Here is a 6000-nt window from a genome sequence, read left to right as displayed (position 1 = left end):
TTAAAAATTAAAGATAAAAAAGTTATGCGATAAAATAATTGTTGCCCTACCCAAAACGGACGCCTATGACCGGTACTAGAAATTCGCAATGCATGGAGTCGATTTATCTCTGGAAGATAAATATGTGTACAAATTTTTGTTTTTCTCAATAGAAGCGTTCTGGAGTTATTTAAGAAAAACTAATTACAAGACGCCATCTTCAAAGAGCTCTAGCTCTTTTAGGAAGCATTTTCGGACTAGGTGAATTGGGTTAAAATATCTTAAAATTATCTCAGGAATCTCCTGTCTTAGTTTGTCGGTAGAGTTTCTGGACACCCTATATAATAACAGATTCACCAAACAGTAAAACTCTTGGCATATCGTGGAATTCCTTAACTGACTCATTTATCTACAATACAAGGATAAAAGCAAATCCATCCATTATTACAAAAAGGACAATCCTATCAACCATAGCTTCTATTTTTGATCCTCTAGGTTGCCTTGGGCCCATGATCGTTCAAGCAAAGGTTCTAATGCAAAAATTATGGATTCAGCGACTTAACTGGGATGATCCTATTCCTGTCGAACTCTATAAGATCTGGAAATCGTTTTTAGACAACTTCACTCTCGTTAATTCTTTTAATATACCTCGTCAAGTCACCATGAAAGATCCCATTTACATTGAGCTACATGGCTTTTCCGATAGTTCAATAAATGCATATGGAGCTTGCATATATATATATATATCTGTATATATATATATATATATATATATATATATATATATATATATATATATATATATATATATATATATATATATATATATACGATCTATTGATATACACGGTCGTATACTCAGCAATTTACTGTGCGCTAAATCACGTGCTGCTCCGTTAAAGGCTATTTCACTACCTAGACTGGAATTGTGTGGAGCACTTACTCTTGCTCGTCTAACTAAAAACGTAATCGAATCTTTAGAACTTACTTTCTCAAAAATTTATTTCTATACCGACTCCACAATTGTTCTATGCTGGTTGGGTCTTGAACCTCGCACTTTAAAAACATTCGTATGCAATCGTGTATCCGAAATCCAGCAATTGACAAAAATAGATGAGTGGCATCATATACCCTCCAATTTAAATCCTGCCGACATAATATCTAGAGGAGCTAGTCCGTCCGAATTGCATGAATGTGATTTATGGTGGCATGGACCTTCATTTTTGTTGCAATCTTAGGATTGGCCCTCAAACAATCACATATCGAACTTCACAGCTCACACTCCTGATCCCGATTTAATGGAACTTAATCCAAAATCTATTGTTCTATCATCTCAAGTATCTCCTTCAATCTTAATATTTTCACTAGTTAAGAGATATTCTAGTTATACTAAACTTCGGAACGTTCTGGTCTGGCCTATTGTTTTCGATTTATGCACAACGCTAAGACTTCAAGGGAATTCCGGATAATTGGAGATCTCACCTTAACGGAGATGGTCCAAAGCACAAATCATCTTGTTAGACACGTTCAGAGAGAAAGCTTTCCTGAGGATATTCACCAATTAAAGTCTCATGGTAAAGTCAAAGCTTCCAGCAAATTAAGCTCTCTGAACGTATTCCTTGACGACCTAAACATAATCAGGGTGGGAGGTCGCTTAAGACATGCTTCTATCCAATTCTCAGCAAAACATCCGGTTTTATTCCACATAAGCATCCTCTGACATAATTAATTATATTTTATGAGCATAAGCGAAACCTTCATCCTGGAGCCCAGGCGACGCTCTCCTTCGTCAGACAATCCTTTTGTCCATTAAACGGTAGAAATGTGGTCAGAAATGTTCTTCGTAAATGTATTCCATGTTTTAGAAGCAATTCTCAACCCATGGACAATTTAATGGGGGATTTACCTGCCTCTCGAGTCAATATCTCTCATCCCTTTGCGCGCTCTGGCGTCGACTACGCTGGACCATTCAAACTTAAGGAATCGAAATTTCGAAATCGTCGATTTACTAAGGCATATATTTGCGTATTCGTTTGCTTAACTACTAAAGCGATTCACATTGAATTAGCTAGTGAATTAATTTCGGAATGCTTCTTGAGCATCTTAAGACGTTTTGTTGCGAGACGAGGTCTATGTACCGATTTATATTCAGATAATGGTACAAATTTCACTGGAGCTAACAACGAGCTGCAAGGTATTTATAATGTTTTAAAAACAAATGCCATCCGAGATTTTTCTCAAGAAAATAAAATAACATGGCATTTCATTCCTGCCAGATCTCCACACTTTGGGGGACTATGGGAGAGTGCCATAAAATCAATAAAAACTCACTTGTACCGTATTATAAACAATGCCAATCCTTTATCCTATGAGGAATTGTATACTCTTTTAGTACAGATTGAAGGTGTATTAAATTCTCGACCCCTGCTTCCTATGAGCAACGATTCCAATGATATGGAAGTGCTGACTCCGGGCCATTTTCTCATTGGCCATCCACTTAACATGGTTCCTGCTATAGACTATGAGAATTTTCCGATCAACAGGCTCACCCGATTTGAGCTCTTGCAGCGCATGATGCAGCACTTTTGGTCGAGGTGGAAAAATGAATACTTGCATACTCTGCAGCAACGAGAAAAGTGGAGATATAGCACGGCCAAGACACGGCCAAATTACAAGGACAGATGGTGCTCCTGAAGGATGATGGTCTTCCTCCGTATCAATAGTCCCGTGGACGTATAAGTGCTCTCCATCCAGGCAAAGACGGACTTGTGCGCGTCGTGAGTGTCTCTACCCCAAATGGAACTATCAAACGTAGCATTACTAAACTGTGCCCGTTACCTGTTGAACAATAAACATTCGTTTTCTATTTTTTACTGTAACCGAAAGAACTAATTTTAAATTTTCTTTCATGTATGTAGTATTTAGGTATGTATAAGTATTGTATAACAAGTCATTGTAATTCTGCAAGCCACAGCCTAAGCGAGTCGGTTTTTAAGTAATTAGTGACTACCTTTCTTTATTGAAGTGCATCCCTAGATAACTTCAAGGGCGGCGGTATGTTCGATCCTAATTTGTATAAAATATTTGAAATTGCCAATATGAATTAAAATAAACAAGTACAGTAGAACCCCGCAAATCCGAACTAATTGGGGGGACAGTCTGTTCGGATTCCGAAAAGTTCGGATTATCCGAAAGTTAGCCTTAACTAGTAGTTCAAAGCTTTCATTGTGATTTTGAGTAGCCAAACATTCTCGCAAGAGTGTGGACAATATTTTTGGACTCAAGTTGACTGCGAGAGAACCAAAGTAAGTTTGTGTTTAACCTTTACAAACACTTTATAAACCTATATGTATATTAAAGTATAATATTTATTTTTAAGAAATTTTAAATGTCAAAGTCCTAGTAATCCTACATTGTCCAATTTTCTGGCTTTACTCTGTATAATAAACATGTTTTTAAGTTTTTGTCTTGAATTTTTAAATTTTTTTCACTTTCCGTTGGTTCGGATTTGCCGAAAGTTCGGATTCGCGGGGTTCGAATTTACGGGGTGCTACTGTACGTATAATATTTCACGGGTGACGAGTAGTTTTTGGAATCGGTAACCCATAACAACAGTCAGAAAATTAAATATCAAATCAATCAAAATAATTTCAATGAGCAAAAAATTTTATTTATTGTGGAATCGACGTTCGCTTAGTGCTGTGGAATGCGCTAAAATAAAGAAACTATTAAAACATATTTAATTACTGTGAATTTCCTACACGCTGAAGATAGGACATCACGAAAAGTGCTAAAAACCCTCGTTGGCTTTTACAGTCCTCCAACGAAGAGAAAGGGTTTAGAGCAAACAAACATACTGCGGTCGGTCAAGCGAAACGTAGAACAGGGGTTACTGAGAGGGTATCAAAGTTGCTTTCCTACGAAGGTAATTATTTCCATTTACTAAGGCTGAAAATCAGTACACACATCCTAAATTGAATATAAATAAAAGTTATTATAGTCGGTCAGCTGTATGACGGGACAAAGCCGGTCGATCGGCCCCAATAGTCGATGCAGCATACAGGAAATGCAGCATTTTGGCTCGCAATTTTTTCGTCCAGCATGGATTTACTTGAAATTTTTACAGAAGGTAGAGAATAGTCCAAGGATCATTTTCTATCTCATGCCGCTATCATACGCTAAAACCTTGGGGTGGTTGCCACCCCATCTCGGGGGTCGGAATTTTTTATTACATTTTAACCATGTAATTGGATGGAAAAACGGATTCTAGGAAAAAAATGTTTTTTACATTTTTTTCGTAAAACTAATATTTTTCGAGTTATTCGCGCTTGAAAATAACAGTTTTTCGACGAAAAAATCAACTTTTTTAGAGGGTTCTTTGAGGATACCTCGAAAAATATTCTATATATTTTTGGCGATAAAAAGTTTCTTCAAAAATGATTTTGTATGATTTTTAAAGAGCTATAAGACTGTGTAAATTAGGTTCCATAAGATCCCTTAGTTTTTAATTGGGCGGGTTTAAAGGGCTCGACTAAGGGGGTGTTTGCTGGTAAATAGAGATTTTAAACAGCTATATCTGGCTAACTATTCACTGTAATGAAAATCAATGTACAGGGTAATTTTAGTCATTAAAAAAGCTACAATTTAGTAGTTTATAATTTTTTTCGTATCTTCAGTATTTTCGGAGATATTTTGAAGTAAAAGGTGAAAAATACCAAATTGCAAAAAATCAATTTTTCTTTAAACTCTAATTTTTCCAAAATAGGCATTTTAAATAGGTCAAACTCCTTGAGTGTATTGATAATATAAATATAAAAGGAACTACAGAAAGGTAAAGACCAATTTTGAATTAGGAAGGTAGTTAGAGGGTTGTTTTCACTGATTTTTTCGTAGAGAAAAGCAGGTACCGACATTTTTTTGATTATAAGTCGCTTAATTTTCATGATAAAAACTTTTTATTATTTTTATCTGAAAGCTCTAATTGTAGGTATACTTGAAAAAATATTATTTAAGTTTTCCTTGAAAAATGCAAATTTTTCCCATTATTTGGCTTTGAATATTTCAAATTATGCATTTGACGAAAATAGCTAACCATTAACATGCCATATCTCGGTTTTTATTGGTCTTAAAGATATTATAGGAAAAGAATTTGGTTTGTGTTACTAAAAGATACAATTTCGATATTCAAAGTTTTTTTGATTAAATGCATATTTTTCGAGGTATTCTCAAAAAAACCCTCTAAAAAAGTCGATTTTTTCGTCGAAAAACTGTTATTTTCAAGCGCGAATAACTCGAAAAATAATAGATTTACGAAGAAAATGTAAAAAACATATTTTTCTTAGAATCACTTTTTCCATCGAATTGCTCGGTAAAAATGTAATAAAAAAGTCCCACCCCCGAGATGGGGTGGCAACCACCCCAAGGTTTTATTGTATGATAGCGGCATGATATATAAAATGATCCTTGGACTATTCCCTACCTTCTGTGAAAATTTCAATTACATCCATGCTGGAAGACAAAATTGCGAGCCAAAATACTTCATTTCCTCAATCGAATATTGGGGCCGACCGACCGGCTCTGTCCCGTCATACTGCTGACCGACTATAATAACTTTTATTTATATTTAATTTAGAATGTGTGTACTGATTTTCAGCCTTAGTAAATGGAAATAATTACCTTCGCAGGAAAGCAACTTTGATACCCTCTCGGTAACCCCTGTTCTACGTTTCCCTTGACCGACCGCAGTATGTTTCTCTACACACTCACAGTAATCAACTGTGAAAAATCTAGCTTTAGTAAATTCAAATAGATTTTTCAGCGCTGCCTCTTGGTCTATTATATACAAAAATGTTCTACATGAAATTTAAAATAAAAAATGGATTATACATCTTCTTCTTCTTCAGGTGCCGTCCTCGTTCCGAAGTTTGGCTATCATCAAGGCTATGCGTATTTTTGATACCGTAGATCTAAATATACATAATTGTTATACATAATTGTTATTAAATCAACGGTTCTAGAGTT

The sequence above is a fragment of the Diabrotica virgifera genome, chromosome 7 (assembly GCF_917563875.1).
Source record: "Diabrotica virgifera virgifera chromosome 7, PGI_DIABVI_V3a".
Classification (NCBI taxonomy): domain Eukaryota; kingdom Metazoa; phylum Arthropoda; class Insecta; order Coleoptera; family Chrysomelidae; genus Diabrotica; species Diabrotica virgifera.
This window is presented reverse-complemented; position numbering follows the sequence as displayed.